Source organism: Pipistrellus hanaki (genome assembly GCF_964339955.1).
Source record: "Pipistrellus hanaki genome assembly, chromosome: 7".
NCBI classification, from domain to species: Eukaryota; Metazoa; Chordata; class Mammalia; order Chiroptera; family Vespertilionidae; genus Pipistrellus; species Pipistrellus hanaki.
Window position 1 is genome coordinate 50,494,521 of NC_140509.1, and position 14,229 is coordinate 50,508,749.

A 14,229-nucleotide genomic window follows, 5' to 3' on the forward strand; every position below is an offset into this window, starting at 1 on the left:
TGCTAATAGGGAGCTTTCTAATCTATTTTGACTTGTGATTTTCTAAGTTTAATGCTGCTCTCTAGGTTATTTGCCCTATCCCTTTCTGGTTCCCATCAGTTCAAAATATCTGTTGTTGTAAGATATGTTTCTTTTCTCTTTCTTCTTCATGAATTTCAAATTAACCAGTTTCCAAATACCCTCTAATTTACCTATTCTGGTACCTATTATTATTTTATTTTCCTACACTTTGGGAATTAAAAACAAATACACTGCCACCTGCCACCCTCACCCCCACACACATGCACACACACATGCACACACAAATAGATTCTGTTATGCATTTTCCACTCCCTTACCCTATATATAATAACTAGACATCTATTTTTCTTCACATTTTAGATTAAATAAAATTATCTTCTCAAAGTAATTAAACTTTGAGAGTGAAAACGCCAAAGTCAAAAAGGTAAGAAATTGTGTGGAATATATCTACTTTATTAAATTCTTAAGAATTAAAATAAAAGTTAGGCTAAAAGGAAATAAAGTTATATAAATAAATATTATAAACTAGAGGCCGAGTGCACGAAATCATGCACAAGTGGGTCCCTTGGCCTAATCTGTGGGGTTGGGCTGGAATTGGCTCTCCTACATCCCCCTAGTGGTCCTGAATTGTGAGAAGATGCAGGCCAGATCGAGGGACTCCACTGGTGCACGATTGGGGCCAGGGAGGGATGTAGGAGGGCTCCAGGACATGTCTAGCCCATCTCACTCAGTCTTAATTGGCTAGACCCCAGCAGCTAGCTAATTTACTGGTCAGAACATCTGCCCCCTGGTGGTCAGTGCATGTCATAGCAAGAGGTTGAGCCGCCTTAGCATATCATTAGTATATTACGCTTTGAGCAGCTAACTGCACAACCAGACACTTAGCATATTAGGCTTTTATTATATAGAATTGTTGTGAGTGGGGTTTTTTTTTTTGTTGTTGTTGTTGTTTCTTTGTTTTGTTTTGTTAATCCTTACCTGAGGATATTTTTTTTCATTGATTTGAGGAGAGAGAGGGAAGGGGAGAGAGCTTAAAAAAACAAACAAACATTGATATGAGAGAGATTTGCAGAACCTGCTGACTCGCCCCCTGACACATACCCTGACCAGGAATCAAACCTAGACCTGCTACCCTTTGGTGCACAGACCCATCCTCTAACCACTTAATCACACCAGCAAGGGCCATATAGATTGTTAAAAGAGGAGGGATTGTGTCTATATTTCTTTGTTAACATTCAGTAAAATAGTGATACTTAACTTGATTTACTCAATTTTCCATTGGGAATATCAGAGAAGAAAAGGAGAAGAAGGGGGAAAAGAGAGAAGAAAAAAGAGGTAGGTAGGAATAAAGAGGATTCATGAAGCAAAGAGGGGGGAGGGAAGAAAGAAAGGAGAGAGCAGGGAAAGGGCAGGAACATAAGGGACTGGAAGGAAAACAGAAATAGGCTCAATTCTGGTCAGATTTCTTTCAGTGCAATGGAAGATTAAAGTCGGAGTAATAGAAAATCAGATTCAAACGTAAAGACAGTTCTATGATTTGTAATAGTTACATCTTTTTTAGGAGACTATAGCTGGCTTCTACACTGAAGGACTGCAATTTCTCCTTTCTTTTTCTACTCATGCTGTGGTATGAAACTTAGATAGAATACGAAGTGGTTCTGCTACTTCAGTTTGTTGCCACCTAGGCTTTGTCCAGCCACCCAGGAGAGCCAATTTTCTATATTTTCTAACCTTACTGGCTGTCTCAGAGGCCAATCATGCCTGCTTGGTTGGAAGTCCTGTATGTCTAACACCCAGGCCTGACCTCTCAGAAACTGACTCCTTCTGGGCTTCCACAGAGGGCCTTAATCTGGATAGGGTGTCTGAAGTCTCCAGGAGCTAAGTGAGCCAGATAAAACTTCTTGGAAACATTAGGGAGTTAATACTTCTTTGGGAAAGCTTTGTGCAATGAGAACCAGAACATGGGAAAGATAAAGTAAGCCCCTATGCTTTCTCCCCCCTGCTCCCGATTCCCAGGGTGTTCTGTGCCACAGTGTTTCCCCACATCCCCTGTGACTGAGCAACCAGCAATGTTTCTCTGAGAACTGGGGCCAGCTCAGTGACTCATCGTTTTGTAGCTACCTGCTTTCCCTCCAACCACTTCTCTCATTATTGTCTTTCTTGCCTAGGATTCCACCTTTCAATAAAACCTTAGCTTTTTATTAGGCTATGTTGTTTAGGGACATCATCCTAAGACAGTGTATCTCTATTCTCTCATGTCGCTAGGTATAGAAGTTTAACTTTTATTCAGATTTTAATAGATTTCATAGGATTTCTTTTATTCAATCATATAAACTTTTGATCATTTTTATTCTATACTAGAGGCCTGGAACAGGAAATTTGTGCACAGGGGGCAGGGGAAGAAGGTCACTCAGCCTTGCCTGTACCCTCTACCAATCCAAGACCCCTCGGGGGGTGTCTAACTGTCGGTTTAGGCACGATTCTAGAGGAATCCCTGCAGGGTCAGGCCTAAACTGGCAATTGGACATCCCTCTTGCAATCTGGGACCACTGACTCCTAACAGCTCGCCTGCCTGCCTGCCTGATCACCCCTAACCCCTCTGCCTACCTGCCTGATTGCCCCTAAACACTTGCTTGCCTGCCTGATCACCCCTAATCACCTCTACCTTGGCCCCCACTGCCACAGCTTCATCCAGAAGGTTGTCTGGAAGGATGACCAGAATTATGTGCAGATTATTCAGCTGCTCAGTCTAATTAGCATATTATGCTTTTATTATTACAGATTTTTCTGAAGTCCATTTCTCCTTTCCACTCCTAGTTCTTACCACCTTAATATCATCATTGCCCCCAAATTCACTCTCATACAGAAGTTCATCTTCTTGGTATAATCATTGCTAGATTGAGGTGCCACCCTCCTAAGAAGCTGTACTGATCACTTGATACCATTATCTCTAATTTCTGAGATTACCATAAAAGCCCAGATTGTTCTTACCTTGTTTCTGTTTCCCAGTATCTATCATGGAAGAGGCAAATAATATTTATGGTTGAATGAATAAAATAAATGTATTTGATCCCCCAAATGGATCTTGGAGACATACAGAAAACAACTAATGCAATTCACAAAACATACACAAAAACATTTATTTTACAAATGTAAAAAGAACTCAGAGTAGCTGTGTCTCAATTCAGTGACAAACTATGATTAAAACCACTTTCTCCTGATTATAAGTTCTTAAATGTATGCTTATGTTTTGTATTTAGCACAAAATAAAACAAAACAGCTTTAGCCCCTCTCTGTGACTATTTTTGGTTACTAAGAGACAATATTTTATCCTGAATATATATCAAAACTATTTTGTAATCTGACCTTCAGAAAAACTTTATTAAAAGTTATTTATAGCCGAAACCGGTTTGGCTCAGTGGAAGAGCATCGGTCTGGAGACTGAGAGGTCCAGGGTTCGATTCCGGTCAAGGGCATGTATCTTGGTTGCGGGCACATCCCCGGTAGGGGGTGTGCAAGAGGCAGCTGATCGATGTTTCTCTCTCATCAATGTTTCTAGCTTTCTATCTCTCTCCCTTCCTCTCTGTAAAAAATCAATAAAATATATATTTTTAAAAGTTATTTATAATATATAAGCTATGTAATGAGTCTAACCCAGATGCACCATTGCTTATCCAAACATGGAACTATTACATTTGGGAAAACATTGTAAGTGGCTCCATGAAACCATATCTTGCCATTTGTGCGTATAGGTAAATAGCTGTTTGTGCCGAAATACACTTTATATTACTGACTTGAGAAACTATTATCTAGGCAATTGGCTTTAAATATGTTTTCCCCAAACTCATATGCTGCTAACAAGTTTCTCTCTGAAAATATTTTGGAGTTCTTCATTGAGGGCTTCTATAAGTCATTTAATAATTATTTTATTTAAAATATGAAAGAAAAAGTTTTGCTTTATATCATGGAAATACGCTTATTTCATGTTTTCTCTACCAGTATAGGTTAACAGTTATGAGGAGTGCCCACCTGCCCCCTATAAGAGGTGACACTGGGAGGGCAGATGCGGGAAATGTACTTCTACCTTCACCTGACATTTCAGTTTAATCATCTGAACACTCCTAATACCTGTATAGTTTGCTATTCATTCATTCAAATCACACATGTACTGAGGGGCTGCCATGTGCCCATATGTTCTCACATGAGAAGGTAGACATTCTCTTTGGCTGGCCTGGTGTCAGAAAAATCCAGTTAAAACAAAAGGCTTTAGTAAGACCTAGAGTCTTATAACTAATATGAAAATGTCCAAGTTCCAACTGAAAATCATCTATCAAAAGCCAGAAAGACCTCAAACTGAATGAAAAAAAGACAATCAGTAAGTTGCTCATACAGAGATGACAGATGTTAGAATTTTCTAAAAAATAAGTAAAGAAAGAAGCCATGATAACAATGGTTTAATAGCCATTATGAACATGCATGAAAAACAGAAAGCTTCATAAAAAAAAGAAAATCTCAGCAAAGAAATAGAATATATAAAGGATAAGCAAATTTACAATGTAAATAAATGCACCAACTAAAAATTTGGTGGATGGGCTCAACAGCAAAATGGAGGGTACAGAAGAAAGAATTTGTGAACTATAAGACAAACTATAGAAATTGCATGATCTGAATTACACAGAGATGTGTTTAGTACTAACATCAGTTCTTCAAGTGACAGGATAACAATAATAACAACAACAAAAAAAGTATTAGTTCCAAAATTAGATTTATCATTTTGTATAAGGTTCAACTAAACATACTGAATTTTAAATATTCAGATAGTTAAGGTGGCATTCATTTGTTACTGTCAGTTTATTTCTCACAGTTCTCTACACAAAGGAAAAAAATTGAGAATGAAGAATAATATTCAGATTTGAAAAAGTTTCACTGTAATTCTGAAGGAACTCTTTTTCTTCTCTTGAGTACAAAGTAAAAGCAATTCAATTATGCTTCTTATAAATCCTTAAAATGATAAAGTGGGCACCAAGATCTCATGGATTCCTTCTCTTTCTCCCAAATGACAGGGTATGTATATTTAAAAATAACATGTTGACATTTCTGCTAAATCATGTAAAACCTCTGGTGTCATAAACCTAAATTTACAGACATAAAATTAAATGTTAAAATTCCTTGGACCATAATTGTATCATTTGTATTATCCATTAAATTACTCTTAATATGCCATAATCACAACACATTCTAATTCTTCAGGCTTTATTATAATCCCCTAAGGCAATTTTCTCCATCAAATTTTAAATCATCTCACAGCATGGTTGTGAGGATAAAATTGGAAAGTGATTGATAAATTGAAATTGGTTGGCTGTAATGTGAAAATCTGTACTACTCAGTTCTTTATCCAGAGAAAAAAGCTCAAAAATACATAGTACAATATAATATGATGTCGAATAAAAGCACATAAGGGTGGAAACAGATTTTTTAATTGTAGAAGAACCTTTTAATTGTCATCTTATTTCTCAATATATCTGTTTGTTCCTCAAAAATCTTCAAGAAGGCTAACTCTGTATCTCCCAATTGACAAATGACAGTCACTCAGTAAATGTGTTATGTGAATGAGTCATGAGTGAGTTACCTAGCTTTTAGGAGTGCTCCAGTAATTAAATTGAAAGGGATAATACATTTAAAAGCATATTCTAAACGGTGGTGTATGACTCAACTCGCTGACATACTTCTTGCTTCTGCTCTCGATCTAAATAATGCTCAGTTGCCCTCTCCCAAGGCACCCAACATTCTTTTTTTATTATTATTAAACATTTATTTCTCAGAGTTCCAGAGGCTGGGCACCCAGCTTTTTGTTTGTTTTTAAGACTTTATTTTCTTAAAGTAGTTTTAAGTTTACCAAAAAAATGACAAAGATTTTTCATATAGTGCCTGCCCCTTCACACCCATAGATTCCCCATTATTAATATCATTCACCAGAGAGGTACATTTTTTTTTCCCAAGGTTTAACTAGCTTTGCCACATCAGAATCACCCCAAACCCTAGTTTACTTCAGGGTTCAATCTTGGTCTTGCATATTCTATGGGTTTGGATAAAAGTATAATGACATATGCCTGTCATTATAGTATGATACAGAGTATTTTCACTATCCGAAAAGTTCTCTGTGCTCTTTTTCTCCCAAATGACAGGTTATGTGTATTTAAAAAGCATTCCTTCTCATCTCCCCCTGCTCCCTGCCATTGAAACCACTGACCTTTTAGTTGTCTCCATAGTTTTTGTTTCCCAGAATGTCACATAACTGGAATTGTACAGTATGTAGGATTTTCATATTGTCCACTTTCACTTAGAAATATAGGATCCCTCAGAACACAAATTGTACAGTTGTAAAATCATCTTACAGACCTCTCACCTCCTACCCTTTTTTGTTAATTCTTCTACCTCCATGGGATTACTCTTCATTCCTTAGAGATTTTAGTCCCTGGCTCTGACTATTTGGTCAAACATCCTATCTAATAAAAGAATAATATGCAAATTGACCATCACTCCAACACACAAGATGGCCACCCCTATGTTTCAAAGATGGCTGCCTCCATGTGGACACAAAATGGCCTGCAGGGGAGGACAGTTGGAGGGTATCACGCCTGCAGGGAAGGACAGTTGCAGAGTGGACCAGGCCTATAGGGGAGTGCAATTGGTGGTGACAAGCCTACAGAGAAGGGAAGTTGGGAGGGACCAGGCCTATAGGGGATGACAGTGTCAGACCCAGGCATGCAGAGAAGGGGAAGTTGAGGGGGACCAGACCTGCAGGGGAGGGAAGTTGAGGGGACCAGGCCTGCAGGGGAGGGCAGGCAGAAGTGGTTAGGGACAATCAGGCAGGCAGGTAGGTGAGCAGTTGGTAGCCAGCAGTCCTAGATGTGAGAAGAATGTCCAACTGCCCATTTAGGCCCAATCCCACTGGGTTTCCAGATTAAAGAGGGTGCAGGCTGGGCTGAGGAACACACACTCCCCACCCCATGCACGAATTTTGTGCACTGGGCCTCTAGTTACCATAGATGCTACTGTGAGGATTATTTTTAGACTAGAGCCCTGGTGCACAGATTTGTGCACTGGTGGGGTTCCTCAGCCTGGCCTGTGCCCTATTGCAATCTGGGACCCCTTGGGGGATGTTGGACTGCCAGTTTCAGCCCCAAACCCTCAGGCCAGGCCAAGGGACCCTACCGGCGCACTGTACCAGGCCTCTAGTATGCATATAAGATCTTCATTAATCTCTTCCTGCCATCCTCTCACCCCACTTCCCTCTGAGATTCATCAGTCTGTTCCATGTTTCCATGCCTGTGCATTGAGCATCTCCCCCTTGGTGGTCAGTGTGCGTCATAGCTACCAGTCAGCCAGTTGAGCAGTTGAACGATTAAATAGTTGCTTGGGCTTTTATATATAGAGATGTCACTGACATTTACAATCTCATTCTCTGGCCTTTCTCTTTACTTTGAACCTTTAATCCCTTTGGTCTTCGGTGCTCATAATCCTTCAACCCCACTAAATTCTATAAACTACTCTCTGTTTTCCCTCATTCTCTTATGTCTTTTCTCTCCTTAAGACTTTATTTTAAAAAGGTAACAACCATAATAACAAGGTTCAACCCTAGTAACAACCATGATCACTCTTGAATAAGAATCATTCTCTTGCATATATGATTCTTTTGGTTGTCTCACTTTGACATAATTTGCAGTCCCACTGAAATCCAACTTTTTGCCACTCTGTGCTCAAATATAAACAATCGGAGAAAATAATGATTGATTTATATAACCTGTAAAATTATGATTAGGGCTTTATTTATTTATTTATTTATTTTGCTATTTAGTCATCTTTATTGAGGCACAGAATCCAGACTGTGGGTACCTTGGTGGCTGGTATCCCCGAGGGCAGGCCCCCAAACCTCACCCCATTTCACAATCCTCCTGGCCCCCTGGGCCCCCCTGAGCACCCAGACACTCCGAGCCCCTGGCTGCAGGAGAGTTCTGGTTGTCTCCTTCAGAAACGGTCTCCTCTTTGGAAATGGCCCTACTCAGACTCTGCAGGTCATCCCGCAGGACTGAGAGGGATTCTTTAGTGGCTGCCCTGGGGCCAAGCGCTGCTGCTGGAGGTGCTGGTGCTGCTGACCCTGCAGGCAGGCCAAGGTCTATGCTGGGCTGCACTGACCCCCCCACCCCCAACTTTATTGGGGAGGGGGGGTTGGAAAGAACTGCCAAAAGTCGCTGCTGCTTGTGATGGGAGAGGAGACCCTCCTGCTGCAAGGTGGCCAGCAGGAGGTTCCTGTCCCTCTGCAGCTCCTGCAGGCGCTGGGTCAGCCGCAGCCCCTCCTCCTTCCTGGCCTCTTCCTGCAGGCGCCGGAGAAGCTCCTGGTTCCGCTCTTTTCCCTGGTGGCTTTGCGCTCCGTCTGGCGCAGGGAGACTGCAGCCTTGGCATGCTCCCTTCCGACCTCGTTCAGTCTCCTTTCTGCTTTTGAGAGCTGTTCCAGCAGCCTGGATTCCACTTCCGCCACCTTCTCTTGCAGAGCTTGCCGGTAGACCTGCTGCTGCTAGGTCAGTTCCTGCCGCAGACTGGCAGCCTCCTCCGTGCTCTCCTGCTGGCCCTGGCTAGCGGTTTCCAGCTGCAGCCCCACGCTGGCCAGGGACTCCTGGGTCCGCCACAGCTCCTGCTCCAGCTGCTGGGCCACCTCACTCAGCTGCTGCCTCTCCGCCTGCCCTTGCTTCCTGCGCCAGCCCACCTCCTGCTGGATGATGTGGGCACTGAGCTGCACCTCTGCATCCAGGTGGTTCCCTTCTTCCCGCAGCTGCTCCAACTCAAGGCTCACCTCCTGGTCGGTCTGTGGGGCTGGGAGGTGGCTCTCCTGGCGCAGCTGAGCAAGGACCAGCTTTCGAGCCATCAGACCCTGAATACTGTGGACCGTGGGGACAGCATTAGCTGACTCGGCTACTGAGGCTGGGCAGCCGGGCTGCAGCCTGCTCCACCTCGGCCACGGTGTTCTGGAGCCAGATCTGAAAGCCGCTGATGGCCTTAGCCACAAGCTACAGCTGCTCCTCAGCCCAGGCTGTCTGCTGCTACTCCGGGCGCCAGGCTGCTTGGGCCCGGCTCAGCCCCATCTGCAGGGACTTGGCGCCCATCATTCACTCCACCTCCACCTGCACAGCTTTTTCCTCCAGAGAGCGCTGCACGATGGCTTGTTCCTGGCTCTGGGTGGCCACGCTTTCCTGGAACTCTGCCACCTGTCCCTTCAGCTGTTCAGCGCTCCAGTTCCTGGGCCTTTAGCTGCACCATGAGGCAAACACCTTCTCCCGCCAGCGCTTCAGCAAGGCCTGGCTCTTCCTGGAGAGCTCAAGCTCCAGGGCATCTGACGGTTGCACCTTCCTGGCCAGCTCCTCTCCCTGCAGGGACAGGATGTGCATGAGGCTCTGCACGCGCCCCTGCAGCAGCTCTGCTGTTGTGTGCAGGCCATCCCGGTCCTCCTGCAAGTGCTGCACAGTCACTAGAAGCTCCAGTCGCTCCAATTCCCATGCCTGGCTCCGTAGGTTCTCAACCACGGTCACCTGAGCCTCCACGTCTTCTTGGTCTTGCTCAGCTGCTCCCGCAGCAGTTCAGCCTCCCTCAGGGCCACAGCCAGCTCTTTGGCTTCCCCGGCCCTGCTGGTTTCCAGACTGGTCAGAGACTTCTCCAAGCCCTCGGCTTTGCTGGTCAAACTGGAAAGAGCCTCCTGGTGAGCCCGTGTCAAGGAGGACAGCTGCTCCTGGTGCAGCCTCTGAACCCCCTCCAGCTCCCGCTGACTCCCCTCTTCCAGGTTCTTCCTGACAACCTCAGCCTCAGCCAGGGGGGCACGCAGGCCCATGGCCTCAGCTCGGCCAGCCTTCTCTGCCCGTGCCAGGGCCTCCAGCTCATGGCCTGGGTCTCCAGCTTCATCTTTTGCTGTAGCGAGGTTTCCCGATGGACCCGGACTTCCTCCTCAAGCTGTTGCAGCTCCTGCAGCTGCCGAGAGATCAGCTCAGCCTGTTGGCGCAAGGCCAGTGACCCCTTCAACTCCACAGACCTGCCCCTCCACCCCAGCTCCTGCCCATCGCCAGACACGTCCTGTTCCCACATGATCTCTTGAGGCCTCTGGATGTCTGGTCGCCTCTCTGAGATACCTCGATGGGCCAGGGAGACTGAGGTGAGGGCCATTCTTGGCATGGTTGGAAGGGGCCGAGCTTGGAAATAGGATGAGGGGATGAGCCCCCTGTGGAACCTGAAGGTCAAAACATCCCCACATGTTTGAAGCCTCTAGATTCTGTGTCCAGCCATCTCCATTCCCCTGGCTCCCTGCCAGCCTCCGTCCTCCTTAGTGGGGCTTTAAAAGGTATTTTCCTATTGTCCTTGGATCCACTCTAACTTTCCAAACTCTGCATTAGGAGACCATGTACCTTATCAACAGCCCCGCTTGCACCTTTTAACTTCTGTTTTGATTTGGCCTGTGGGAACCCCCTAGAAGTAACTGGAGGTAAAGAGAGAGTGTCATTTAAACTTTCAAGGCAGTACACTCTACAGAATTTCTCCTTCTCTTTCCATCTCTAATGAATTCTGTCTCTTTCAGACTATCAGTGAATGCTTAATAGATAACAGCCCTGACCTATTGCACTAACCATTATGGTTTCTCTACACCTATACCCCCACCTCTGTAAATAATCTGATTGTGTATTAATTCTCTTTGAATCTTTCTACTTCAGGTGATTCATCTGTAACAGAAAAAAAAAAGATCCTTAAGATTATCTGTCAATATTTTTCTCCCATACAATTAGTTCCTATGTTTATCTTCTCAAATAAGCTCAACACTTTCCTATCCTCATCTCAGTTCATGACTCTATTTCCTACTTTTCTGAAAAAAAAAGTAAAAGCAACCTCTATAGAAAGGCCATAAACTCCCATCTCCACATCTACCCAACAGACCTAAACTCACACAATAATACTTTGTGCTGTCAGTACTCCCTTCATATTGATTGGAAGCTATCAGTGTAATGCCACTGAGGCTGGGACAATCAGCCTTCACCAGCCATGCTAGCCAGCTCCAGCATAGCTCTTATAGGCAAGGATATGATTTTTCATTTACTGCTCTATGACCAGTAGGTGCTTAATTAATATTTCCTAAATAGGATGAAAATAGTACTTACTATAATTAAGTATTTAGTTGGCAGATAATTCCTGAATATAGTTGTGTAAACATATGCTTATATATAGATGCTTGAGTGTGTCATTTAATTTAACCATCTATTAGTATCATCTATTAGTATAAAAACATGTATGCTTTAAAATTCTGAATCGCTTTTGAATTGAAAAATATATTTCATTTTTCAACATTTATTTATTTGTATTGCCAACTTAAACCTATCTAAGAAAATAAAATATTTTCTCTGTTTTAATACATGAACTTCTACAGCTATGAAGTTAAATAGTAATATTAAGAGACAGCAAATGTTAACAATTAATTAAGATCATATATATATATATATATATATATATATATATATATATATATATCATTGAGTTAAAATAGGGACTGTGAAATGTGATTAATTGTATTTATTTTCTAGGTTCGGAACAGAAGCTGAGGCAGAGTAGACTAATGCAAATTAGAGTATTAAATAGCAGGACAGGAAAACCAATTGGCCTGAGAGTATTTTCATATAAACATGTACTTACTTATTTGAAATATTTCCTGCTCTTTAAAAAGCTTGCTGATAATTTTCATTCAAAACCGACTGGAGTGATAAGCATATACCAAGAAAATCCATGAAGATAGAAAATCCCTGGATGGTATGTTAAGTTATTTTCCACACATTTGATGAATTTCTATAAACTATAAGCTCCCTTTATAAGTATATTTTACAGTCCTTCTGGTAGTAAAGATAGCCTTCAAGCTGAAAATCAGTATGTACTATGAGCTGAGGGTGCGTTTCCTTCAGTGGCTTACTGAAACTTCCTATATTTATATTTCTGTATATTTGGATGCACAGGGCAGAATAATACATATTTAGTGAAGAATCATGGAACAAAAATAGATAAATTATAAATCTATCAAATATGTCTCAGGATACAAACAGTCCTCTGTTTAACAGTTGTGCTTATGAGTAAAAACTGTTGTTACCAATTTCTACCTGATGCAATGTACAGTTCACATGGGTTTATTGTGTGAAAAGTACAGTCTTCTTACAAAGAGAAGGTAAAGCTTTACTGATTTCTAGAGAGCAGTATTCAACCATATATTCTCATTTTAAAAGATAAATAGATGCTTCTGTAGTAGGTGGGATAATGTCACCCCTCAAATGGTCTATGCCCTAATCCCCAGAATATCTGCACAAATAAAAGAGAAACATGCAAATTAACCATCACTCTGCTATGCCAAGCCCTGCCCACCAGCCAATCAGAGCGGGTATGCAAATTAACCCATCAAAGATGGCAGGTAAATTTGCATACACAGGTGGGGCGGGTAGCACCATGGCCAGTGGGAGTCCAGGTCCATTGAGGGCGGGTGAGGCCTGGCGGGCAGTGCCAGACACCGCTGGCAAGGTACCAGTCCATGGGGCCCTGGGAGGCAGGGTGAGCAGTGCCAGGCACCACCCGCAGGGTCTGGGTCCATTGCAGGCCCCAGGAGGGGCAGCAGCCTGCCTAGCCATGCCTGCAGGGCCCTGGGAACATCGCTGCCCTGCGGAGGAGCAGCTGGGCCTGCTTACCCACTCCCATGGGGCCCCCGGTAACATCGCAGCCCAGGGGAGGCATGGCTGGGCCTGCTTAGCCACTTCCGTGGGGCCCATGAACATCGCAGGCATGGGGGTTGCTGAGATTCAGACAGGGCCTCTGGCCACAGATTAGCAGCTTCACGGAGACCGACTCTACCAGTTCGCCTGGTGGCCATGTGGCTGAGCCACAGGGTGCCTGTTCAAGATGTGACACAGAGAGGAGGTACCGGAGAAAATCCAGAGAACGGGATGTAGGGGTTCAAGACTCACTTCCATTGGGCTTTTTCCTTCTTGGTTTTGGTTCTTTTCTTTCAGGCCTGGAGCACAAGCACTGCAGGAGAGAGGGATGGATGAAGGCCGAATGTGGAAGAAGAGGCACAAGGCCTGACTGTGGGGTTGCCTGAGGGGTGGCTCCAGGGTGAGTGCACAGCTTTGGCAAAGCAGCTGGCCAGGAGGTGGGTATTCCAAGGGGCGCTGAGCAGCACCTCACCATCCCTCCATAAGGACACTCCACACAGGCGCTGACTTCGCCAGCAGCTCTGGGTGACATCTGTAAATGCGACTGCAACCTCTAGCATTCTGGGTAAAGAACTGACCCTGTGCCCCTCTGCGTACCAGGCTTGCTAGGAGTGTGCTGTCACCAATGCCATAGATCAAAGACAAAAACTTGGTGAGGCGGGGTGCATCGGAGGGAGCTCTGGCTGGGGCAGGGGACCAGTGGGCAGGGATCTGCATTGCCTACAGAGAGAGAGTTTCTGCAATGGCCCTAAGACGCAGGTGGGCCCAAACAGGGATCAAGGGGCATGGAAGAACACTGTGGTGGAGGGGCAAGGACCCTCAGCCCTGAGGCGGGGGTTGAAGGGCGGTGCCACCTCAGTGATTTAGAGAAGCTCCCAGTGCTAACCTGCATGTCCCAGTGCCTTCACTAAGCTTTGATGGCCAATTGAGATACTGTATAAGGAAAATGAGGGAAGAAGTGAGAAAGAAAAGGAAGGACAAGCAACACAAAAGACTGGAGGAAACCTGTAAACCCATTGTCACTTGAATAGGGAATGTAGTCAATAGAGTCAATAGTGTTATAATGATGGTAAGATGCCAGGTGGGTACTGGAAATATTGGGGAACACTTTGTAAAGTATATGATTGTCTAACCACTATTCTGTAACTAATATAAAACCTGAAACCAATACAAAATAATATTGAATGTAAAGAAATGAAAATTGGAGTGAAATTTTTATAAATTTCAAAGTTTAAATAAAGGTTGTAAAGGAAGGGGGAGAATAAAAATAGTGTTTTTCATTTTACCACTTCATTATCTTTTCAGTACATGAAAAGGTAGTTGTTTTTATTTGGTGCTTTTATACTTTTCTAATCATTATCTCATTTTAATTTCAGGGCAACTTAAAGACAAGATAATTATTCCCTCCACTATTCCAAGGAAGGAAATCTTG

General features: G+C 43.7%; 1 pseudogene across 1 annotated transcript; it reads right to left on the minus strand.

The window, feature by feature from the left end:
* Positions 1 to 7,955: 7,955 nt before the first annotated feature.
* LOC311626025 (coiled-coil alpha-helical rod protein 1-like) lies at positions 7,956 to 10,245 on the minus strand (annotated as a pseudogene). Its single transcript has one exon. The product of its transcript is annotated as a coiled-coil alpha-helical rod protein 1-like (transcript).
* Between the last annotated feature and the right edge of the window lie 3,984 nt (positions 10,246 to 14,229).